The sequence below is a fragment of the Podarcis vaucheri genome (genome assembly GCF_965113315.1).
Source record: "Podarcis vaucheri genome assembly, chromosome: 11".
Taxonomy (NCBI): domain Eukaryota; kingdom Metazoa; phylum Chordata; class Lepidosauria; order Squamata; family Lacertidae; genus Podarcis; species Podarcis vaucheri.
In genome coordinates, this window is record NC_138749.1 from 27872965 (window position 1) to 27899079 (window position 26115).

At 43.5% G+C, this 26115-nt stretch overlaps 1 long non-coding RNA gene across 2 annotated transcripts in view; it reads left to right on the forward strand.

Annotated features, from left to right (window-relative positions):
- The window catches only part of LOC309514740, a 69532-nt gene that overhangs the window by 37624 nt on the left and 5793 nt on the right, over nt 1–26115 (forward strand). Inside the window, exons 1-5 of one of the 2 annotated variants that reach the window (XR_014212157.1) lie at nt 12203–12356; nt 13286–13475; nt 14796–15059; nt 22811–23010; nt 23939–24301. This is a non-coding gene — a long non-coding RNA (uncharacterized lncRNA). Of the gene's footprint in view, nt 1–12202; nt 12357–13285; nt 13476–14795; nt 15060–22810; nt 23011–23938; nt 26042–26115 lie in introns of those variants that run through there. The other variant, XR_014212156.1, reaches the window with a different exon arrangement.

Consider the following 26115-nt stretch of genomic DNA (forward strand, 5'->3'; position numbering starts at 1 on the left):
TGTGAAACCCATTCAGATTGATTTGTTGATTATTTATTTATTTAGGGTAGCAGAAGATCATTTTTAAAACGTGAGGTTCAGTATTTGCAACTAGTCAAGCTAGATGTGATTTCAAGCGCATAGTTCAAAAACTGTGTTTGTATCGTTGTTTAGAGAAAGCAGCTGAGGGGTGGGCTGGCACGGTAGACCGGGGCAGTGACATGGGGGGAAATGGTTTGAACTCTTTCTCTTTGCAACATTTCTCTGAGGAACCCACCCCAACTATTATTGGATCCGATTTTAGGTTCTTCAAAATGGGGCATGCACTTGTAGAAGATTTGGGGGACAAATTCTCAGCAGGTCAGTGAAGGGATGGAATGGGTTAACTCCTCACTACCATCACAGCCCTAATCTGCAGCTGCTTTTTGGAAACAAAGACATGCAGCTACTAAGCATGTTTTTGAATCATGATCATACACTCTTGTCTCATTTGGCCTGTATGGGTGTGTGTGTGTGTGTGTGTGTGTGTGTGTGTGAGAGAGAGAGAGAGAGAGAGAGAGAGAGAATGAGAATCAAATATTTGTATCCTGCACTAAGAAAGTTTGGGTTTTGCTATTTCTAGAAATTGTGTAAATGAAGGACATTTTCAGAGAGTTGCTTACATTGCAAAATTGTATTCTACACAGCTGGACTGTGAAAGACACTTGTATGCAGAAGTGTGATCCCTGCTAGCAGGAGCTGGTATGCCACTGATAAACAGAATAAACATTCCAGACTATGGAGTTGTGCGGGTTTTGGGTTTTTTTTAACAATTTCCATTGCTGGTATAAGAACCTCAGCACTTGATACAAGCGTCGCTTGCAAATGTGCTCCATGATTTTATCACCAGTGTGGGGAAGTCACTGGGCACATGCTCAGAGGCTGACTGGTATCACTACAGACATTTGAAATGAAGCCTGAACCAGGGCTGGCTGAAGACGTTTTGTCACATGAGGGCTGGCTCCTCCCTCCTCCTTGCCAGGGGTGGGCAGGCCTGGGCAGGCCAGGTCTTCCTGTTATATACCTGCTGGGATTGACAAGGCATCTGACCCTCACCTGAATCTCATAGCTCTCCTGACAAGTGCTTTGGTCTGCAGCCACAGTGTGGAAATAAAGGATGAGATTGCCCACCAGATACCAGGCACTATACTATTCAAATTAGGCCCCAGTGTTTTTCTTGCAATCCCCTTCTCAATTAAGTAATCAATTTTAATCTAGAATTTAAATCCTCAAAACTTTCTTATTTGTTAATTCAAGCAAGTAGACTACTGCTCTCACTTCATTACACATACTATTTCTACCTGCAACACACTTGAGCAAACCTGCTCCTCTTCCTTTCACAGATTTTGTTGCCATTTGCAACTGTAGCTGCCTCTGATTAGTTATCATTTAACTCTTGGGGGGGATTAGCATCACGTGTCATGTGCATGGAAGTTGCCGAACCAATTAACCAACTAGAAGGATTACTGTTAATAGCAACAGTTTTCCTATAACTTGATATTGCTGGATAGTTTTGATGAACTGCAAAAGCATTTTTAGTTTGCTTTCTGTTGCCACCCTGGAACTTTACTTTATTAGTGCCACTTTGTTTTCTACGATTCCTTGCAAATGAAGGAAAACAACTTTTCTGCTTGTATATGCTGATAATATAATTTTGGTTACTGAGGACAAACAAGATTGTACAAAAACAAGATTGGGCGCAGACCTGACCAGGACATAGGCGTCCTGACTGTGACAAAGGTGACCTGTGTGCTTGCTTGCTTGATTAACAGCTGTTGGGAACTTCAAGGTCCCTGCTCTCCCTTCTTACGGTCTTTGTACTGGACCTGGAGACTCCTATAGAGAGCATTCCATGTCAAGAAGGAGGGCAAGTGGGCACCCTACCAAATGACAGGGCAGGAGCTACATGGAGCAGGGCCTTTTCACTGGTGGTGCTGATTGTATGCCTCGCTCTTCCCAGACCTGCTCTCTTTTGGCCTGTATTTTGGAGCTTTATAATTTAGGAAGACTTTGGAAGAACTGATTCACAAGTCTTATCAGTTGCTGACATATGAGCAGATTTTATCTGCTGCTATTCTGGGCTTCTGGTGCACCAGGGTTTACACCAGCGTAATAGAGTTGGCCAGGATGCCGGAAGGGATACAATTTACAAGCTTTCTCCATTATCTGCACATCAGGGGGTGTTCAGTAAACAGTGCAAAGGCTGAGCTGAAGCATTCCCTGCTGGTTACCTGCTTTCAGCAATAGGGGTCACTATTTGGTAGTACCCAATTGGTTAGCTTTCAGATTCTAGAGCTCCCTGTTGGTGGTTCTTAGGTAATTCACAAAATAAAGAGTCCATTCATAAAACACAGTGTTCATTCATAAAGCAGTAACACAAATCTCCATTGCTACATATTGGATGTATATTTCAGCAGTTGAATGTACAGGTTTATGGCCATGCTGTAGTGTAGTGCTTATGTAACTGTGAATAAAAAGGTGACTGGGCTCATTGTCTTAGGGTTTGGGGGGAAGAGGTGGCAAAACCGGTTCCCAATAAGTGCCCCCCTTTATTTCCATAACAAGTCCTTGAGTCTGTACTCTGAATAGTGACACCAGGGACCTAGAAGGTGCAGGGCTTGTCAGTCCAACCCCTGCACAGTCGCATCAGGGCTGACCTTAAGGCAATTGGAGCAATTGGGCCAAATTGGGCCCTGCAGGCCACTCCTAATGGAGCCCCTGCACCAAGGCAGTCTAGATGGATTTTATTTATAGTTGCTGGGTCTGAGTTGCCCTGCCCTTGCATGAAGTCTTGGGTTTACAATTTTGGGAGAGGGGAGACTGTGGCACTGGGGAAAGGGCAGGCTAGCGAGGCCCTCTAGATTTAGAGGCCCAAGTTGTCCTGCCCTCACATGAAGTCTTGGGTTTGCGATTTTGGGAGAGGGGAGACTGGCCACTGGGGAGTGGGTGGGCTGGTGAGGCCCCCTATATTTAGAGGCCGTAGGCTTCACCTACTTAGCCTATACATAAATCCATCACTGGGTGTAGCAGAGGCAGGGCTTGTGGGTTGTATGAGCAGAAGAGCAACTCCTGTATTGAAAGTGCACTACTTCCTCATTTTCCTTCAACATCCAATCTGTTCAAGCTTTAAATTGTGCCCCTTCCATCTAACACAAATGGATTTAAAAATACACATACCTATTTAATGTATAACATATTTACTGTACAACATTCTGTTTGGTTATACCTAAAATCGCTAGTGCTCACTTCTACTTATTTCCAATTGTTTTCACTTCATTTCTCTTTCACCACCTCCTCTTTTCCTGAACAAATCTCCCTCTCTCCCCCTCTCTCGTTCTCTCTCTCCCTGCTCCTCCACCTTTTACTTATGTTGCTCTACAGCCAGATTGGAGAGACAGTTAATGCTGCATTTTTTATTAATAAAAATTGCCCAAACTCTCTGCCAATTGGCCAAATGGGCCGAGGATGTGGAAAGTACATATCCAATTAGATTCTCGTCAAGAATTCCCATCTGGCGAAAGTATCAAAGGTCAGCTGAAATTGAAAAAGCACACGCGGTCATTCATGCTGTTTTATACAGAGCACAGAGTGTTCTCCTTTGGAAATGTCTCATCTTCAGCCGCAGTTAAAAAGGAAAGGAAATTCAGCAGGTTGCAAATGAAAAGAGAGCAACTGGTCACTTTCAGTTTGCAAGCCAAGTTCTGACCATTCCCACCAACATATTCTTTTTCCAAGCTTCTCTAAAATCCGCTGTTATTTCAATGTCATGGATTTTTCAAAACGTGCACCAAAGCATATCCAAAAGCTGGAGTTTAGGAATGTGACCAGCAACTGAAACCGCTGAGTAATAGCGTAGAAACCACTAACAACATACATGTGTCTTCTGTCACCAGCAAAGGATGAACACAAAGGTCAAGAGAATTAAAAGTACGAATTGTGGGGTGAAGGTGACGAAACTGTCCAGAAACTATGTGCCGTAAAATCATTGACTCCACGCCACCACACCCCTTGAACCATGCCGAAGAATAGAAATCACGTTTAATCCAGCTTCCTCAAAATGAGTTTATTGCTTTCAATGTTGGCTCTCCAACATAAGTTTGAGACTGCACCCATCTTCGACCCTCACCCACCCTGGTTCCCCAATCCATTTTAAGAGAAAGAATTCTATAATTCACTGGGTTAAAGGGATCATTTGCTGGCTTTGTGGGATGTACTGCCAGCACTTAGGAAACATTTATTTTTCGTTATTGGAATGGATACAAGTGCAGCGGTTTAAGAAATATTTCCTTTCCTTTGGTTCCTGGCAGCGAACGGCAAAAGTGGCTGCAAGCTCAGGCAGGAGGAGCACGGATCTGCAAGGGTACACAAATAACATTCCAATATTTTTGTCAAAAATAAATAAGCGAGTTATTAAGTCATCTCGGGATGGGATTTACTTACTGCTCGTGTACAACTGCAAGCATGGTGTTTATTCACAAACAGATTCTTTCCTCTGTGCTTAAGTGTGCTGTGCCTCCCACATTACCATTTAGGAAGGATTAACACTATAAAAAGCATTCTGGGCTACAGCAAAGCACTATATACATGCAGGTCAAATTCCAGTAATAACCGCATTGCAAGGTCATCTTACTCCCTGGGTTCATTTTAACTACATATTCATTCTTCATATTTTGATTGTTTTTAAACGCCTGCAAACGCAGCATATGAATAACGATGCCATTTTGCAGCCTGTAAATACTACCTGTATTTACTCAGAAGCAATTTCCACATTTCATGCTTGCTTCTAAGTAAGAGAGGTAGTGTAGCGGTTAGAATCTCAGACTAGGACCTGGGAGAGTTCAAGGTTCAAATCCCCACTTAGCCATGACGCTCGCTGAGTGACTTGGACCAGGCACTGTCTCTCAGCCTGACCTTCCTCACAGGGTCATTGTGAGGACAAAATGGAGGAAAGAAAACATGCCACCTTCAACTATTCAGAGAAAAAGTAGGATAAAAATATAATAATAAAAATAAAATAATTTTGTCCAGGATGGGAGCCATTTCAGATTTTTTTATGGTGGTGGAGATGGGAGCAAGGACAAAGATTTCAGCAGGCAGGGGGCAAGGTTCGCAGCAAATTTCAAGGGCTGGCTATTTGAGATGATAACGATAAAACCGATGGAAAACTTAAAGAACATTTTTTTGTGGTTACTTAAAAAAAAAAAGATCTAGCAATTATCTACACAAGATAATCATATTTTTTAAAGCAAAAAAAGGCCTTTTGCTTGTAAACCTGATCCATAAGCTCATTTAATACATTGTCTGCAAGATTTAGCTTTGGGAAGCAGCCTGATCAGTTTTGGAACCATTCTGTGTCTCTCCAATTCGACTCGTTATTTGGGACCAAATTAGATCTGCAAAAAAGATCTGCCCACACCCAAAACCTGTTCCGTTTAGTAGGGAATACAAAAATAGCTATAACTGAACTCCACCCCCCCTTTCACAGAAGTGGATAAAAGTGTGGGCATAGCAGACCTTCAAAAGTGGATTGTCTGCCAAATTGTAGGCAGTTGCATCTGGGGTTTTCATGCATGGTTTTTTAAAACAACAACAACAACAACAACAAGGGAAAAGTTTATAACTTTTTTCATTTTCTGCCAGAACTGGATAAAGCTTGCCAAACTGCAGAACTACAGCTGCAGGGGCATTCTCACAAGGGCAAACTTTAAACATTGGGTGAGGGGTATAATTTGAAGCATAGGGGCAGTCATGGGTAAAAGTGCATGGATCTCCAGGAATGGCTGTGATCATGCTACCCCAAGCTACCCCAAGTTCAACCCCCAGAAATCCTCTTACTTTTATAATAATAACAATAATTTATTACTTATACCCCACCCATCTGGCTGGGTTTCCCCAACCTCTGGGTGGCTTCCAACAGGATACAATAAAACACAATAAAACATCAAACATTAAAAACTTCCCTAAACAGGGCTGCCTTCAGATGTCTTCTCAAAGTCATATACTTGTTTTTTTCCTTGTCATCTGATGGGAGGGCGTTCCACAGGGCAGGCGCCACTACCAAGAAGGCCCTCTGCCTGGTGATTCCCTGTAACCTCAATTCTCGCAGTGAAGGAACCGCCAGAAGGCCCTTGGAGCTGGACCTCTGCTTCTGGGCAGAACGATGGGAGTGGACACGCTCCTTCAGATACACTGGGCTGAGGCTGTTTAGGGCTTTAAAGGTCAGCACCAACACTTAGAATTGTGCTCAGAAACATACTGGGAGCCAATGTAGATCTTTCAAGACTGGTGTTATGTGGTCTTGGCGGCCACTCCCAGTCACCAGTCTAGCTGCCACATTCTGGATTAATTGTAGTTTCCGGGTCACCTTCAAAGGTAGCCCCACGTAGAGCGCATTGCAGTAGTCCAAGCAGGAGATAACTAGAGCATGCACCACTCTGGTGAGACAGTCCATGGGCAAGTAGGGTCTCACCCTGCGTACCAGATGGAGCTAGTAGACAGCTGGCCTAGGCAGGTTTTTTTCTTTGAAAACGTTTAAAGCAATCGGTGTTGAAAACATTAAATTATTGCAATAGTCTAATGAAATTTGTAGTTTCTATTGAGTTTAAAGATGCACCAATATTTTACATTGATTTTGAAGATATATACTTTACATTTCATTAATGTCTTCTTCTCATAGTGATGTTTCATTTCCATGAAGACTTTTTTTTTTTTTTTAATGCAAACTGACATGGAAATGTGGGCAACTGAACTTAAGAGTGGAAAAATGGGAAGCATTTCCATTCCCATCAGTCATCATTCAGACGGGCAGCTCAAATATATATTAAAAGGAGGAATTGAGAATACGATGAAACATCCTACTGTTTCCATGTGCCATGTGATGTTTATGAGGTCAGTAAACTTGTGGTGGTCATGGGTTGCAGAGCCATTTCATTTTGAAGAATATAACACGATCATTCCTACATATCACTTCAAAGTTTGTCTGGGTCAGCATGCTCCAATATTTTGTCAGATGGCCAGAGCTGGCAAACCAATGATCTGCTTTCCCTAATCTCCTTTTGGGTCAGATAAGGAGGAAGAGCCTTCAGACTGGGCTGCACCGATATTGGGCCCTCTGCTGAGAAGCAGCCCCACTCCTTTGGCAACCTACTTAGTTCAACAAACTTTATGAAGGCTTCAGGAAGGATTGGTATCAGCTTTGGCCATAAGACAAATATGCCCACCTGGAAGTGAGCCAGTCCAAAGCTAGAGCACAGCAGATGGGGAGGTGGCACCAGTATCAGAGTTCATACTCTTCTGTTTGAGAGTTCTTGGCTCTAAAAGGTGTGCATTCATTTCAGGACAAATGGAAAGCAGTACTGAATGGGGCTCATTTGGACCAATCAGCATTTGTCTTGAAATGAATGAAACGAGCCATTCAAGGCTCCCATTCACTCCATGCATTCAAGGGTGCTGGGTATACCTGGATCCAGCAGTGGTTGAATAGACATTGGTGACCGCTAATAGCTGCCATAAGCCCCTACCAGAATGCCCTGACGCAGTGCAGTTCCAAGGAATTTTGGAAGGATTTTGACACTCCCTCGTTTTATTTTAGGCTGGCAACTATTCCCACCCCCATGCCTCTTAACTGTGCTGCATTCAAGCAAGATGATTGGAACCCTCTAGGAGTGATTTAGGACTCACTGAGAACTTGTGTACCTTTTTTTAATCATAAAAAAGGTTGGTCGATCATGTACAAAGTATTTTTTCCTTACCACTGACCATGCATTAAATAAAAAACAACCCCTGCACATTAGGTGTTAGGTTAACTACTTCTAGGGCAGCAAGAGTGAGGCTATATAGATTTACAATTTTAGTCCTGGCACAATAATATTATCTTCTGTCAGGATCTCCCTTTGAACGGGTTTGTAGGTCTGTCTGAGTATGACTGAAGGAACTGGTCTCTCTCAGTATGCCTGAAATTCACCCCAGCTTTCCACTCCTGGATTTCCCTGGAAAGTCACTTCCCTTTCTTAAGAGCGCAGGTAATTTCAGACTCCTTTTGGGTTGCCTCTTTCATTTGCTGTGGTAGCATGGACTGCGGCTGCAATTGAGAGAGATGGGGGCGGGGGCGGGGACCGGGAGAGAAGAATGTGGTCACTCTGGCTGAATGGAACAGACACGCTGATCACAGATAACAAAGAGCCACAGTGTGTGTGTTTGTATATGTAACTACAAAGGGTCACTTGTGTCAAAGAAGAACATGTGAGCAGATGCCCCAGTTTGAGCATGGCAGGCCCATTAGTTAATCTACTTTCTGTACTCTAGTCGGGAACATTTATTTATCCCCGTCTCTTTTATTCCTGAAAGCTGAGTGCCAAGGAGACAAAGAGAAATCCTTTGGCTTCTTCTTCTGCCACTAATCAGCTGTGAAAGCACAACAGGCACCGTTGTGTTTTTTCAGAAAGGAACAAAATATATGATTTCCACATCCAGGAATTGGTTTGGAAATCCGATTGATTTCAGTGGTAATTGCAGGTGCTCAGGTCTTCTCGGAGTAGAAAAACAACAACCCCTCCCTTGGTTATTATTACTGCATTTTCTGGTACAAAAACAGTCAAAGGTACATGAAACCAATCAGGTTACTTTAATGAGCAGTCCTTTTATCCACCCTTACGCATTTAAGGAAACCATGAGATTCCTGGCACTCCTTTTAGCAGCTGCCAAGCCTTGTATTAATAGATATTATAGGCCAAGAGAGCCCTGTTAATAAAAGGTTCTTTCTTGCATTCTACCCATAATATTTATTTTTTAAAACTAAATTCTTAACATACTGAAAGCAGTATTTTGTGTTAGCAAAAAAGAAAAGAACGACACAGTGGTTACCTTGCAAACTTTTAAGTCCAGGACTCTGTCCCATTTGCTGTGGTGTTCAGTAGGAACACATATGCTTTTGGGAAGTGGGTTTCCTCATGATACCTGCAGCACTCCTGCACACTTGGACAGGATTGGGGTGACGCAGAACAGTGGCGAGGTTGAGGCCGTGAGGATGCAGCCTCCTTGCTTCAACCAACTTCAACCTATTCTCTCACTTTTGATGTTTCCTGTTTTGAAGTCAAGTGTGGCTGTGCTGGGTTTTCTTAGAAATCCCCCAGTTACATATACACTATGTTGAATTTGATAGTATTATGGTCAGTGTTATTGGTTCAACAACGCTTACATCTCGCACCAGGTTCCAGAAGGCATCAGTCAACTTTTAAATTGAGAATTGTGCACCCTCTACTCTTGAGCGCAAAGTATTGAGGGTATTTAGAATGGAAGGCACCCATTACTTCAGCTCTGCTTCCTTGAGAGACCTCCTTGATGTCAGTATCCCTTTCAAGACATCATAGGGACCCAAGAGCACGTCTCCAGGACCAAATTTGCGGCCGGTATTACCATCCACAGCGATTCTGTGGAAGAGCCCCCACACTTTTGGGGATTTCTAGCTGCTAGGACTCTATGTCATTCTTAAGTGACACCACCTCCAGTACCCCCTTCCCTGTCCTTCCCACAGAATTTATATCCAGAGATAACAACTATGTCCCACTGGTTCTCTCCATTACATCATGTTTCCATCATGCCCACTTTGTATACATACATACTCCCCTCTAAGATGAAGCTGTCTAGGTTTGCCATCGCTTTTCTCCCAAGAAGCAGGCATCTTTTAATTTCGTGACTGCTGTCACCATCTGCAGTAATCATGGAGCCCAAGAAAGTAAAATCTCTCACTGCCTCAATTTCTTCCCCTTCTATTTGCCAGGAGGTGATTGGCCCAGTGGCCATGATCTTCATTTTTTTGATGTTGAGCTTCAGACCATATTTTGTGCTCTCCTCTTTCACCCTCATTAAAAGGTTCTTTAATTCCTCCTCACTTTCTGCCATCAAGGTTGTGTCATCTGCGTATCTGAAGTTGTTGACATTTCTTCCGGCAATCTTAATTCCGGTTTGGGATTCATCCAGCCCAGCCTTTCGTATGATGAATTCTGCAAAAAAGTTGAATAAGCAGGGAGACAATATACAGCCTTGTCGTACACCTTTCCCAATTTTGAACCAATCAGTTGTTCCATATCCAGTTCTAACTGTAGCTTCTTGTCCCACATAGAGATTTCTCAGGAGACAGATGAGGTGATCAGGCACTCCCATTTCTTTAAGAACTTGCCATAGTTTGCTGTGGTCGACACAGTCAAAGGCTTTTGCATAGTCAATGAAGCAGAAGTAGATGTCTCAACTAAACAACTAAACAACAACAACAAAGATGAAGCTCTCCAACTCACCCATCTTGCCTCAGAGGTTTCTAGCATGAGTATATAAACACCTGTACACCGTGTCTTTCTCCAAATGTCTTTCACATGTGTGTTTTATGCCTTGAGGCTTTGACCTCTCTGAGTTGCTGTCAGGAGCGCCCCTGTACTCAAAATGTCTAGTTCTAGTCATCCCCAATTTCAACAACCATAACCTTTTTACGCTCATCCCTCAGGGACAATTTGTTCCAAACAGAACACTCCTCAGCTCCCGTCAGCATTCCCTTCTCACGATTAGTTTAAAACCATTTAGAAGCTGCTTTGAGACGGCTGTTTTAGTTTATTATGGTAGTGAGATTTTGTTCTTTTTTTAATGCCTTTATTCATGCTTGTGACACACGCAGATACCCCTGTTTGCAGAGATTTGCCCTGGAAGGCAGCATAGAAATATCTGAAATAATAATTATTGTATTTCAGAGTTTTGTTAGTTCTTCTGGACTCATTCTCAACTCCTCTCTAAGTCCTCAAAAGACACTTAATTACAGCTTTCACAACAAATATGTAAATATCTGGTATCAGCCACTGCATCTTCCGAAGGCAAAACGAATTCCACACATACACCCTGGTATCTTATGCAGCAATATAATTATCTCTGGGCTTTCTGTCGTCAAGGAACTGGTCTTTCAGGACACTCCTACCACTGAGGGAACATGAGGATTTCACTCTTGCATGAGGAACAAAACAATCAGGCTCAGAGTATTTTTCCATGCCTCCCTGCAGAGAGTCTGAATCTCTGGCTGTGTGCACACTCCCATGTACTCTGCATCCAGTGGCGTGTGAAGCTGTGAACTCACAGCTCTCCTGTAGTTTCTTGAAAAATACTGCCTTTTGCTGTATTTCCTCACACCCAGCTCTGATCCAGTTTGAAAATGCAAACCACACGAATACATCCACACCACTTCTTCACCTCCGTAGTGTGGGCAGAAAACAGACAACATGGAAACATATCCAACCATGCTGATGTGCACAACCACGGGCAAATATGCTTTGATATTCAGCTGGGAGAAATCACCTCACACTACATTTTAAGCCAGTAACTTTGGGTATAAGCAACTCTGCATGGATTGAGCAGGGTTGAGACTAACGAAATATACTTTGTAGTTTGCCAAGCTCACACTCTTCTGCACAAGGCAGCCATGCATGGTGGCTTAGAATCCTTTTTTTGTTGTTTTTTGTGTTTTTTTTTTGACATTTGATTTTTATTAATTTAATACAAAATAAAACAAACAATAAATTTCACATCAAATTTTCACAAATTACTTCTTTTCTGGACTTCCTTCAGCTTCCCCCAAAATCACCCATAGTTATTACTGTTAGACTACGCTGAGTTGGATAAATTGACTGGGAAAATCAGATACTAAAGAGACCAAAGGTTCATCGAAGACTGGGGGAAATTTGTGGAATATCTGGAAAATATAAGTGAGGGACAGATAACGCTAGAGGGGTTTAAGAAAGTTCTATGAAAAACTAAGAAGTATTGTCTAAAGAGAAAGAAATTAAGGATATTTATTACTAATGTCAATACATATTATGAGGTGGCTTAGAATCCTAAGCCATCCTTGTAAATATGAATAAATGGTAAATAAAGAATGCTTTTTGCTTTACCATTTGGGGCCTATGTGTGTTTTATTTGCTCTTTCAAAGCAATGTGGATCAAAGTGAAGCAGAAGACAACATTTTCAGCCCATTTGTCATAGTCCGTCTCTCACTCTTAATGGTGAAGGATTGCCAACACTGTTCATTAGTACTATCAGCACCGAAGAATAAAACAATGCTTTTCCTGGAGTACCAAGCTGTGTGGGTGTGGAGATAGGATATTGCAGTTTTGAACATCACTGTGTATACTTTGCACATAGGAAGCTGCCTTGGTCCATGCAGTTCTGTATAGTTTACAGTGGTTTGCTATGGCTCTCCAAGCTTTCAGACAAAAATCTTTCCCAGTCCCATCTAGAGGTGCTGTGGATGAAATCTGTCAGACAGACTGTCCCTTGAAAATCAGGACACCTGGAGGGTATGTATGTATGCATGCATGGACAGCAGTGGGAGCGGCTCTTAGGTGTGGTGGAGGGGGTCACGGCTAGCTGGTGCAGTGCCACGATCCCTTTCATGTAAACCTCAAGTGTGTGGGTATGTCTGATCCTCCCTCGTTAAAAGCTTTATATGCTGAACAAATACATGAACTGGCGCAGGCTGTTGTTAATCCCATTCCCAGCAGGCCGATGCAAGAGTGGGCGTGTGAATATTGCTGACACAGCAGAGTTGGTACCAGCTGCAGCAGGGAAGCTTGGAATCCGGTTTGGTTGGGTACAAGGCCAGTGTGAAGATACACACTGTGTGTTAATGGATTTCTTAATAAGAGTAGTCCCGGCACTGGTGCTGCCTAGAAGCCACACTGTTCACCATGGAAAGCCATACTCCTCATCAGAGATATGTGGAGGCAAACTGTTGCTACCAAGTGGTGAGGGAAATTGTGTTGGCAGTTGCCCCTTTATGATATAATATGTTCTAAGATTTGGTGCTGGCATTTAAAACACACACACACACACACACACACACACACACACACAAAACCATCCAGGTTCTGAGTGAAGAAGATACCACAGATTTTTATTTAACAACTCTGCAAGAGCAGAGGTTTGTGGATAGCTTTGCAATAATGAATATTCATTAATAGAACTGTGCTTCACAGTTAGCAGCTATCTTCTGCTTCAGCCAGAAAGAAAGCACATAGCCTGGTTGGGTTTCACTATAATAAGAATGTTCTAGTTTTTTGTTAAAAGCATCTCATTGAGCTGTTTTATCAAAAAACCAAGAGGAGCATTCCGCCCTCCTCCTCCTCCTCCTCCTCCTCCTCCTCCTCCTCCTCCTCCTCAGTATCCTCATTTCTTCAGTCTTGTAAACTACTCTTCAAGTTTATTTCTTTATTTAATACCACACTTTTCTCCCAGTGCAGAACCCACATTGGGTAGACGTCATGGTCTAAACCACTGAGCCTCTTGGGCTTGCCAGTCGGAAGGTCGGCGTTTTGAATCCCCGTGATGGAGTGAGCTCCCGTTGCTGTGTCCCAGCTCCTGCCAACATAGCAGTTTGAAAGCACGCCGGTGCAAGTAGATAAATAGGTACCGCTGTGGGAGGAAGGTAAATGGCGTTTCCGTGCACTCTGGTTTCTGTCATGGTGTTCTGTTGCACCAGAAGCAGTTTAGTCATGCTGGCCACATGATCTGGAAAGCTGTCTGTGGACAAACTCCAGCTCCCTTGGCCTGAAAGCAAGATGGGCACCACAACCCCATAGTCACCTGTGACTGGACTTAACCATCCAGGGGTCCTTTACCTTACATAACAAAATAACCCCTGTCACATTTTAAAATGCTAGCCAAAAGGCTGTATTATTACTATTCTTCCTGTTGTTTTTGTTATTGTTTACAGTCTGGAGACCAACTCACATTCTGCATTCTGCATACATTGCAGAGCCTAATATTTGCTCAAAGAGAGCAAGATTCCTCAGAGCCTGCTCTTTAATATTTGGTTGTCGATTAAATTCCCAGCTAGGTACCATACCAACCATGAAATACTGGATTACTTAAGTTGAGTTTTCCACATGCCCCTTGGGAGCAGTTGGGATGGTGCAAAAGGGCTTTATAGACTACAGTCCCTGATCTATAAAGCCCTGCCTCAGTCAGTGGCTGCACAGGAAGCCGACTATCATCACATGCAAATTCTGAGTGACAGTGAAATGGAATAAGTGAGGAAAACCTGGGCAGAAGGTGATCCTTTTGCTATTTCCAAACCTGCCAGACCGCCTTAAGGGTGGACTTGGCAGTTGCTGCATGGGTAAATAAATCTTGTTTGACAAATGAGATCCATTCTGGGAATTGTACTGCACTCATTACCCCCTCAGTCTACACCCAAAACTCAAATCTCATGCCAGATTTTATGTGCCTCATAACAATGTTTGAAATATAGGATTCATCCAGCCTCTCAAGGAGGGTGCCCTGTATTGCAACATCTTAGCATTCCCGGCTTTATGACTTTGAAAGCCAAATGTTTCCAGGTACATAGTACCATGGTGGGGACTTCTATGGGAAGCGCATAAAAATGTTAGAGCCCTGAATGCATGCAAGTGGGAGCAGGTTCACACGTAGTTGATATCAACATGTATAATTTAAAGTTGGGGCTGGTATCACTCCACACCATCCCATTTACAGGACTGCGAGGACTGACTTTTGAGAACAGGTGGGATTTACTTTTTTTAAAAAACAAAGTCTGGCATTTAACTCCTTAGAAAATTTATTTTAAAACCTCATTAACAGCAACACAATGAAGAGTCCCACGTGTATTATTTGAGGGAGTGTAATATCGATCTACTCCTGATGGTCTTTTGTGCTTGACTCAGAATTTTGGAGAGTCAGCTGCTCAAACATTTCACTTTCTCTTCTCCCTCTCTTTTATCTATTTTAGGAAAATGTGACAGCAGACCACAGTGCTGTGGTAGACTCCACATGGAGATACAACAAAACTACCACATGAGGTTTACAAAAGCCAGAGAATCAAAACAATATGTGCTTCAACTGAATCATTCCTGGGCACTGTCATAGGTGGAGAGGAAGTACGGAGAAACACTTTTCTGGGATTTATTTATTTTGGTGCAGGAATGATGACATCATCACCCAGAGCACCAGGATAATTGGTGGTGCCTCTTCGATCTGGCAAGTGCATGAGATGGTAAGAAAACTTCCATGTTTTCCTGTTGTTCCCTATTGTTCATTAGCACAAAGAATTGATACTTCTTTCCTTTTCTTTGACACTACTTCACACTAGCAATAATACTTCTTTGCAGGATTGTCTGCTATTCTAATTTAAAGCAAAAGATTGTATGAAAGCTCACTGGAGATTTGTTCTTAAAGCTCAATGTGTTTTACAAGTTCCATCTATTCTGTAAACATCTATTCTATGACTGTTAGCTGATCCTTAAAAACTGGGTTTTATGCAATTTACTACTGCCCTTTAGGAAGGGGTACATCTGTTTGCATATTCATATATCAGTGGTGGGAACCCTGGCCCACATTTGTTTTCATGGCCCTGGCCTCAACATGGTTGCTTGCTTACTGCTGTAGAAATGAGTAATAGCTTCATTAGTTAGGCAGACTGATTTGGCTAATCCACCATATTCCAGTTGACATAAAATCCTGAGGTGTTGTGTGTTTTTTAACCCCTTCTTACATCTCCATGAAAATTGCCTCCAGGTCTTTCCTCTGTCCTGATTCTGTGGCATCCATCTGGTGCGAACCGGCACCAGAGCAGCACACGGAAACGCCGTTTACCTTCCCGCTATAAAGTGGCACCTATTTATCTACTTGCACTTAGGGGTGCTTTCAAACTGCTAGGTGGGCAGGAGCTGGGACCAAACGACGGGAGCTCACCCCGCCACGGGGATTTGAACCGCCGACCATGCGATCGGCAAGTCCTAGGCGCTGAGGTTTTACCCACAGCGCTACCCAAGTCCCATGGTGAGTACTGGCACCTATTTTTTATTTAGAAAAAAACACTGCCTAAGTGATACATTTTTCCTTGGCCCTTTTCGTTCTGGCATTGGAACTGCTTAGATTAGCTCTACTGGATGACATTCAACTGGAGATTCAATTGGGCAGAACTGGCCAATGTGTGGTACCCTCCCAATGTTGTTGGACTGCAATGCCCACCATCCCTGACCATTGACTGTCAGTGAGAATGCCTCCTTGTGTTAATTCTTTTTGTCAAGTTGGCAACTTCTGGCTTTTGACACTAGATTATTGGATCAGACACCCTCCACTGTTGTCTTAAGGAAAGCCCTTCAATGGGTTTGTTCATTCTTCTTTGTCTGATCCTTTTAAGAGTGAGAAATCTGAGCCTTCTCGCTCTATAGTAAGGAGGGAAATGTGCTCTATTTGAATTGATAGAAAGGTTCCCTCTGGTTTCTGCCTGAGAGGAGCAAGTAGAAAGCAAAAGGGCGGTGGCATGTAGGCACGTGGAAGGTGAAGACCATGATCCCTGCAAACAGAGGCATGAGAATTAGGGCAAGTGCTGGAGATGATAGCCCTACTTTGTCTACTAGCACAACAAACCAATGATTTCCACTATAGTTAAAGCTTTGGTTTCCCCAGAAGTGATGTATGGAAGTGAGAGCTGGACCATAAAGAAGGCTGATCACCGAAGAATTGATGCTTTTGAATTATGGTGCTGGAGGAGACTCATGGACTGCAAGAAGATCAAACCTCTCCATTCTGAAGGAAATCAGCCCTGAGTGCTCACTGGAAGGACAGATCCTGAAGCTGAGGCTCCAATACTTTGGCCACCTCATGAGAAGAGAAGACTCCCTGGAAAAGACCCTGATGCTGGGAAAGATGGAGGGCACAAGGAGAAGGGGACGACAGAGGACGAGATGGTTGGACAGTGTTCTCAAAGCTACCAACATGAGTTTGACCAAACTGCGGGAGGCAGTGGAAGACAGGATTGCCTGGCGTGCTCTGGTCCATGGGGTCATGAAGAGTCGGACACGACTAAACGACTAAACAAAAAAAGCTTGGACTTGAGCTGATTGCACAGGAAGCAAAAACTGGCATGGACAGACAGGTTAGCTACTTGAGCGAGTGGCATAAAGAATGAAGTAGACCTCTTATCCCATAGTGTGGGTGGGGGGAAGAGAGGGGGTTCATCTGGGAAGTGGAAATGCTTCCACTGATAGTATGGTCAGAAGGGCACAGCCTTGAATTCCTCCTCCCTTTCTTGTCATTCACAAAGAGAAGTTCAGCATCGTGTAGCCTTCAAAATACTTCTTGAGCAGCTTCAAAACAATGAGAATGATACACATGATTTTCCATCTTTTTTATTCTTACTCATGCTATGATTCAGTAGCACACTTCTGCCCTGCTGCCTAAAAAAGCCACCAGCAGCAGCCACACAAACCGCTTGCAGCAGGAGGAGAGTGAAATGACAGAGGAAATAGTTTCCCATCTAGAAAATAAGGAGATTAAAGGTAATCTGGAAGCCGGGCCCAGGATCTGCACCCTATTTAAACCAGGAACTTTTCATTATTATGCCTAAGACATTGCCTGAGAGTCAAGCCAGTAGTCTGGATGGCATGACATTTTAATAAATAAAAACCCTTCTAATCATCCATGAAATAGCTTTCTTACTTATAAATTCAAAAACATTTACAAGCAAGGGGAACATTTGCAGATTGCTTTATGTAGTAGGAATTCCCAAGGGGGTGCTGAACTCCACAATCAGAAGGGCTCAGGAAATCAAAGGGATGGAAAGTTTATTGAGCAGGTCTGACAATTCATAATAAAGATCTCTGCACTGCCGGGGATTGGGAAGCAGTTACAGGACAGCCAAGCTTAATGCAGATGACATTGCAAGAAGCAAGGACAACAGTCTTTGCTTTAATTTTTTTAAATAAAAATAAACATGACCTCAAATTCTGCAAATATCTTACTTTCTGGTATGCATGGTTTTTGATTTAACAAGCAAGCAAGAGGAGCCTTGATTGATTGCAGTTATAAAACGTTTTTTTCTATAAAGCTAGCAATAAAAAACTTGGAGAATAGGCATGAAACAAATATTTTTTACGGGTTAAGGGAGTACCTGTGTTGGAATTGAATTGGGCAGTCATTCAGGGTAGTTCTGCAATTGCAATAAACTCAAAATCCAAATTCCAGGCAAGTCATAAAAAATTGAATTGATTTATGAAGCATTTATGGCTCTCCAGTGAATGTCTATTTTGCCTCTCTGTTTCTCTAATTTTATTTGTCTTTGTCTTATGATGCATAGTCACCAATTTTTAGTGGGGACTTTCAGACATTCCTGAAATTTCTTCTACAATACATGGTTTAAACCAAAGATGTTGGGACAACTTTGTTGAATAATAAGAGGTGCTTTTCTTCTGTCATTTCTGATTTGCTGCTGGAAATTACTAGAAAAGAGGTTGCCGGCCTTTTTGGACCAATGGGCACATTCTGACTCGTGGGCATGGCATAATGAAACACAACATGGCTGCCTGGCATAACACAGAAATAAAAAGAGTACTGTCATGCTGGAAATGTTTCCATAATTGCAGTTCCAGACCAGAAAAGGCCTAACCCAGGCTTCCTCAACCTCGGCCCTCCAGATGTTTTTGACCTACAACTCCCATGATCCCTAGCTAGCAGGACCAGTGGTCAGGGATGATGGGAATTGTAGTTTCAAAACATCTGGAGGGCCAAGGTTGAGGAAGCCTGGCCTAACCTGTTGAACAGCCTGCCATACAGCTGTTAAAGTCACAGGAAACTCGTTTTTCTTCCATGCCAACCCTAAAACAAACTTAGGTTGCTATCCTGTATCCACTTATCTGGAATTAAGTCCCATTAGACACCAAAGGACTTACTCCTGAGTAGACATTACACTAGTGTACTGTGTGAGGAAGGGTCACAGCAGCAAAAATTTGGTTTATCTCAGTGGACTGGGGCCTAGAAATAAGCCTGGTGTGCTCTGGGACATATTCCCCATTGCCTCCCCTGACCCATTTTCTTTGACCCCCTTGTCTTCATTGAATGCTGCATGGTACGAAACACAGACATCCTGCTTTAACTACAGTGGAACAGCAAAGGAATAGCAAATTGGCACATTCAAAAGGAGTGCCTTGAAATTCAGGCCTTGAAGGATTCTTATCTAGTCCTGTTGGCAAAGCACTTCCCTGACTAGAGGTGAATTTCTCCCAGTTATATATGAGATCAAGGAGCTGTTTATATGAAAGGTGTTAACAGGGCCAGCCCAAGACCTTTTGACACCTAAGGCAAGACGTGCCACTGATACTTCCCACCCTGCCCCAGATTCCAGGTGGGAAGAGCATGCTGCCCTAGCTGGATTGCCTCATGTCATCATTTTGGTGCACTGGCCATGCTAGGGCACTAAGCTAGCTTAAAGGTAAAGGTAAAGGGACCCCTGACCATTAGGTCCAGTTGCGAACGACTCTGGGGTTGCAGTGCTCATCTCGCTTTACTGGCCGAGGGAGCCAGCGTACAGCTTCCAGGTCATGTGGCCCACATGACTAAGCCACTTCTGGCGAACCAGAGCAGCGCCGTTTACCTTCCCGCTGGAGTCGTACCTATTTATCTACTTGGACTTTGACGTGCTTTCGAACTGCTAGGATGGGAAGAGCAGGGACTGAGCAACGGGAGCTCACCCTGTTGCGGGGATTCGAACCGGCGACCTTCTGATCAAGTCCTAGGCTCTGTGGTTTAGACCACAGCACCACCCGTGTCCCTCTCCACAGAGCCACCCGTGTCCCACTAGCTTAGGGCAGGCAAACCACACGGAACCACAAGGTAACTAGGTTCATCAGCCTGTCTACCTTGAAGCAGATGCTCACAACCCTGACTTCCCTGGAGCAGATTCACAGGCTTCAGGATTAATTTCTGCACAGCAGAAGACCTCAAGAGTTCAAGAAGAAGGAGACTTCCTCCTTGGTATGGCCACAGTGGATGGTTATGTTTCTTTCTGCTACTTTCCAACCCTCAGAATTTGTCGCCTGAGGCTGCTGCCTTGCTCTGCCTCATGGTGGGGCAGATCCTAGATGTTAAGGCAGTCAGAGCTGGGTTTCACATGTGCCTGGGGCAAGGGAGATGAGTCATAAAAACTCAGAGCCTTGCCACTTCCCAAGGAAGGTAAGGGAAACGTTCTTGCCATGATTCACCTTTCATTTGGCACCACAAAAACCCTTCCCTCACTTAGGTTCTGGAGCTCCTACCTGTGGGCACTAAGGAAAGCCATTGCAATGGCTACAGTGATGCCTACAGTGATGCCTGTGGCACCATGTTGTGACTCTCTTGGTTCAAGATAATGGAGATAATCTGACTCACATGCGCCTGATGAAATGGACTCTGGATCACAAAACCTTATTCCAGGGATGAAGAACCTGCGGCTCTCCAGCTGACGTTAGATTACAGCTCCCATTATCTCTGACCACTAGCCATGCTGGCTGGAGTGGATGGGAGCTGGAGTCCTACACCATCTGGAAGTGCAACAGGCTCACCGTCCTTGGCTTATGCCATGACAAATTTGATCATCTTTAATGTGGCACCAAACTCTTTGTATGACAGCCTTATTCTGGAAGCATCCGTTCAGACTTCTTTATGCCTCTTTGTGAGTCAGGTAGGGCTTGACCTTGGTGTCAGCTGGCAGATGGGACCCGTTATGTAATGGTATTAATTAATTAATGCACATAGAAGGGATGAGAGCAATGCATGTCACCCCAAGCGGTAGCATGCAGTGAAAGCTGCTTTTCTCTCTACATGAATTAAGGAAAAGAAGCCTTCTGGTTCTCCTCTCTCAGCAAATGTACCCTTCAGGCATTTCTGCTCGGTGGGAGGTAGAATCAGCTTGGCAGGCAGACTCACTGTGAAGGGCAGAAAGCATCCAAAGTGTGCGCGCGTGTGGATGTGCTGTAAAAGTCCAGATGATCTGCAAACCAAAAGAGCAAATTCTTTTCTTCTTTTTCCTTCTAAGGAACTTAAATGCACATTGAATATGGAAAAAAAGGAAGGAAGGAAGGCAGATATGAGATGAAAACACGGAAAGACTGTCTTTGAGGAAGACACAGGCAGACTGCAGACTTAGCGATCTACTTTGTTCCATGCTCAGGCTAGTTTACTGTAGGAGGTTGTTCCCTTGAGGGCCACCAACTTGGACAGCTATAAAAGGGCATTAGAAATGGAGAACAAAGCTATGAATGGCTACTAGTCTTGACTGTGTGCTACCTCCAGCACTGAAGGTGAATACCAGTTGCTAAGGAATACTAGAGTGGAGAGTGCTGTTGTGCTCATGTCCTGCTTGTGGACTTCCCATGGGCCACTCTGAGAACAGAATGGGCCTTGATCCAGTAGGGCTCTTATGTTCATATCTTGGAAGATTGTCCAGAAACTGAAGTCAACCCAAAACACAGCTGCTAGGCTACTAACTAGGCCAGAGCATATCTCAACAGTGCTTAAAGAGCTCAACTGGCTTCTTGTCTGAACACAATTCAAAGTGCTAGTGCTTAGTTTCAAAGCCCAGTATGGATTGGGTTTGAGTGACTGTCTTTTCCACATCAAGCAGCTTGCACACTAACAACTTTCTTAGAAGCTTTCTTCTGGGTTCCTCTGCCATCTGAAGTGAGATTGGAGGCCTGGGGCACAGACCAGAGGGTCTTTTCAGCCATGGGGTCTCGCTAACTCCAGAGAAGTACTCTAACATAACTTAGGCACCTGCATATGTATTTCTTCTTGTGATTGCTTTTGGCACTGTCTTTGTGCTATTTTATTGTGTTTTCATTTGTTATTGTAAACCAGCCTGGAAATTTTGAATCAAAGGGTGACATAGATTCAATCAAACACATCAATAGCTCCTAGAACCCTGAGGTCTTCCAGCCAGAACCAGGTGATAGTGCCAAATAATGACTTGGGAGAGAGGAGCCCAATGCAAAACGAAAGTTCTGGAAGTGACCCCAGCTGTCTACTGATGTTTTAATGCCCCACATTGAATTGTTACTGTGCAATTTATGTATGGATTTTATAATTGATTTTATAGTTTTGAACTGTTTAGAAGCCATTTTGGCATCTGAGTGGTATATAAAGAAATAATAATGAGCATCAAGCAATGGCTGTGCAGGGCAAAGCTATATAGTATCCAACTATACTTATTTAATGCTCTCTGGGTGAATTTGTTGTGGATTTTTACCTTATTTGTAGAGGGATGGCGTTGTTTTTCTTCTGCTCGAGTACCAGATCTCACAGTTTTGCTAAGATATAACTGAGATGCTTGGGGAGCTAGCCAAGAAGCTTTGCTTAGAGTCCCAATAGTGAAAGAGGTGAGGTTGGCTAGAAATTAGGGCAGATTCATACATAGCCATTTTAGCCGACAAGGAATATCTGACGAAGCCCCAAGACTCTTCCGTGCAAGGAAACACTTTGCTTATTTTATTTCATACTTAAGTTTCTGGTTGGGTGAGCAGCTAATGTTTATAACAGTACAAAGTTTGTAGCATCTTCAAAGACTTAACTATTACAGCGCAAGCTTTCATGCACTCTTGAAATGATGCTCCACCAGCCCCACTTCTCCAATTTCTTTTAAGTATTCTTTCCCAGGGAAAACATCTTCTGTTTTCCTACCTCGTTCTCCAGGAGCTTTAGAGATCATGTTATAATTTTGGTGGGTACAGGGTGATGACCTTGTGATCATGAAGTGGCTGAGAGTGGTGTGTGTGTGTGTGTGTGTGTGTATGTGTGTGTGTGTGTTCATTAAACATTATCCCAATGGTCTGTAGCCTCCCCAGGTGCCCATATTTTCTGATTTGAAAAATTGCCATAGGCTGAATGACTCCTGGGCTTTAATTGAAGATTAGGAAAGGGAAGCTGGCTACCAAGAGCCTGAGACCAGTACACACCCTTATTTTGTTCTTCCTTTTACCTCTTTTCCCACAGATTTTTTCAAAAGTAAAGACTGTACTAAACATTTATCAGATGCACTGTAAGCAGCCTTCCCACCTACCCATGTCTGCAGCATAGGCCAGATGAGGCCATCATGAGGTTCTCCGGAAGTAGGAGCATCCAAGAAGGCTGCAGAATGCAGGTGACCAGAGAGATGATTTGGTGAATGAAAGAAAGGACAGCTCAAAAGTAAGGTAAGTGGAACAAAAACCATTCACCTGACCAATGAGAATATCACTGAATTTCCTCTCCCTCTTGAGAATTTTCAAATGCAATTTCTTATCTCCTTAACTAATGGGAAACGGGATTCGGGGGGGGGGGAGCTAAAGAAAGATTTAGCACAGTCCTAGACCAGAGTCTACAATATGTTAGTTTTAAGATGCTTCAAGATTTTGTTGTTGTTTGTGACAGGCTATACAGTTTAAGGAACAGGGCAAGGCATCCAATGAGTTTGATCAGCACTGGACAGGAGCACCAGGCCCTCCAAATGTCCCTATTTTCCAGGGACATCCCTGATTTAGAGAAGCTGTCCGGGTTTCTGATTTTATCCCTGAATGTCCCACTTTTCCTTAGGATGTCCCTATTTCCCTGGAGAAATGTTACAGGGTATGGAGTTATCTGATGCGTCTGGAAACAATCCTGTATAGGGAAGTTTTTTTTTTTTAAAAAAATAATGTTTTATTTTGTTTTTATATATGTTGGAAGTTGTCCAGAGTGGCTGGGGCAACCCAGTGAGACGTGTGGGGTATAAATAGTAAAATTATCATTATGGAATGGGACGTCCCTATTTTCAGCGGAGCAATGTTGGAGGGTATGGAGCATAAATCTCTCTGTGTTGCTGGGGCACCTGCAGCCATGGGACAGAATGAGCAAAGGGAGACCCTATCAGGATTCTGCATTCGTAGGATGAATCAAGATTCGGATTGGCAGACCCAGCCTTCCAAGATCCAATGGGGAACAATATTAAATTGCCTAAGGTCAAGACAGTCCATTTCTCCTAGCAATTCCTCAGATATTATAGACTTATTCTGCAGTGGTGAGGAGCATATAAATTATGTGACTGTTTTGACAATGTTTCAGTTTCACCCGTTCTCTCTTGTCTGCTTATTCTCTTGCTCATAGCTTTCTAGCATGAAACACATACGGCACAGGTGTTAATGCAAGACAGGAATCCAAATCCCATTCCAAATCCAGGTCAGAGGTGAAGCGTACAAATCCACAGACAGATTTGAGCAGCTCTAAATGTAATTCGGCACACCAGCAAATGCTCTCAAGGGCTCAGACATCCTGCATTTGTGACTGGACTTGATTGCAGATTTTCACTGCAGGGCAAGAGGCTGCCTGTTCCCATAGCACACAGCCTGTCCACAATAATGCCTAAATGACAGATCAGTCTTGCTTCCCTTGGCCTATTTTGCAGGTCTTTGGCAATGCTCATGTGCTGAGGCCAGTCCATGAAGCAGTGGAAGCAAGATACTGCAAAATGTAAGTGTGATCAAAAGTAAAGCCATACATAGCATCAACATACACTTGTTTAAGCTGCAGTTGCAGCTGGAAACTGAAACATTTTATTTGCTGTCCATCCAGAATCTGCTAGCACATCTTAGACCTCTTCCCCCACAGTAACCAGCTCTTGATTAATGTAGCACATCCCTGTAATAAATCAACAGACAATTTCTAAACTGAATGGCATAGGCTAGTTTTCATAGATACCTAATTTTCAAATGAACAGGAAAAGGGACAGGAACAACCACCCAAACGCACAAGTACATCACATTTAATTTCCACTGGCCAATGTAAACATTTTACTTTACATTTCTTCTTTTTCTACTAAAGGTAAGGTAAAGGGAGCCCTGACCATTAGGTCCAGTCGTGGCCGACTCTGGGGTTGCGACACTCATCTCGTTTTATTGGCCGAAGGAGCCGGCATATAGCTTCTGGGTCATGTGGCCAGCATGACTAAGCCGCTTCTGGCAAACCAGAGCAGCGCACGGAAATGCCGTTTACCTTCCCGCCAGAGCGGTACCTATTTATCTACTTGCACTTTGACGTGCTTTTGAACTGCTAGGTGGGCAGGAGCTGGGACCGAGCAACGGGAGCTCACCCCATCGCGGGGATTCGAACCGCCGACCTTCTGATCAGCAAGTCCTAGGCTCTGTGGTTTAACCCACAGCACCACCCGCGCCCTTTTTTCTTTTTCTACTACTACCATTTAATTAATTTATATACCGCTTAATTGCCGAAGTGGCTTCTAAGCAGTTTGCAAGTGTATAACCAATTACCAAGGACACAAACCCACATAATTAAAATACACATTAAAACAATTTCATCAAAGCATTAAAATCGCCACCCGCAATTGAAGTGCACAACTAAACAAGGCAATTAAAAGCACAGCAATAGAAGGTGTTTAAACAGCTATTCAAACTGGAGGTTTGTGTCAGAAGAGATGGGGAATGCTTGGTCAGTATTGCAGAAAGAGTTCAGTTCAGGCTGTGTCTGCTAGCTGCTACAGAATCAGGTCCCTCCAGAAATGTTTCTGCAGTCCCGTATAACTTCTGCATAGGTCCGTTTTGACATTTTTCAAAGATGTTTTATTTAACTCTGCATCAGTGGTGGGAAGCAAGGCGTGTTTCTGGAAGTAATATTCAGATTGACAGCCGTTTATTAACACAGCTTGAGGCCTGTTAGCCAAATGTCAGTGTCTTTGAAAACCAAAGGGGGGAACAATCTAGTCTTCCGCTGCCTTCTTCCTTCTCCTGTGAGCTGCCACGCATGGGGCACCCTGCCAACTCTTCTCCTTTCCTCCCCACATACACAGAGCTATGTGTGGGCATTTCTACGTACATCTTCATTTATCTAAGGTTTCGCGGAATACCCCCCAATGTTCTTTAATACATGAACAGACTGCTTCTCTTATGAGTACAGTGGGAGGAATTCAACATTGTGCTACGGTGATTGTTTCATCAGCATTTGGGCTTGTCTGATAGAACGATTCCCTCCCATGCAGTGTACAGGGACAGGGTGGTTTCTCCAGACACCCCCTTCCAGGACCAATTTTGGGAGCATGTGGGGCAGGAGAGGAGAGGAGAGAGGAGAGGTGAAATCACCATTTCTCAAGTGAATGTCCTTGTCCAGGGTACCTGCTGACAGGACTCATTAGTTTAATCCCACCCAGAACTTCCCATAGCATACTAGTGGTGGTTTTATTTTTTAAAAAGCAAAAACCCTGAGAATGTTTTCTGCTAATGCATCCTCTTACCAAGTCAGATCATTGGCCTAGCTGGTTCAGTATCACCTAC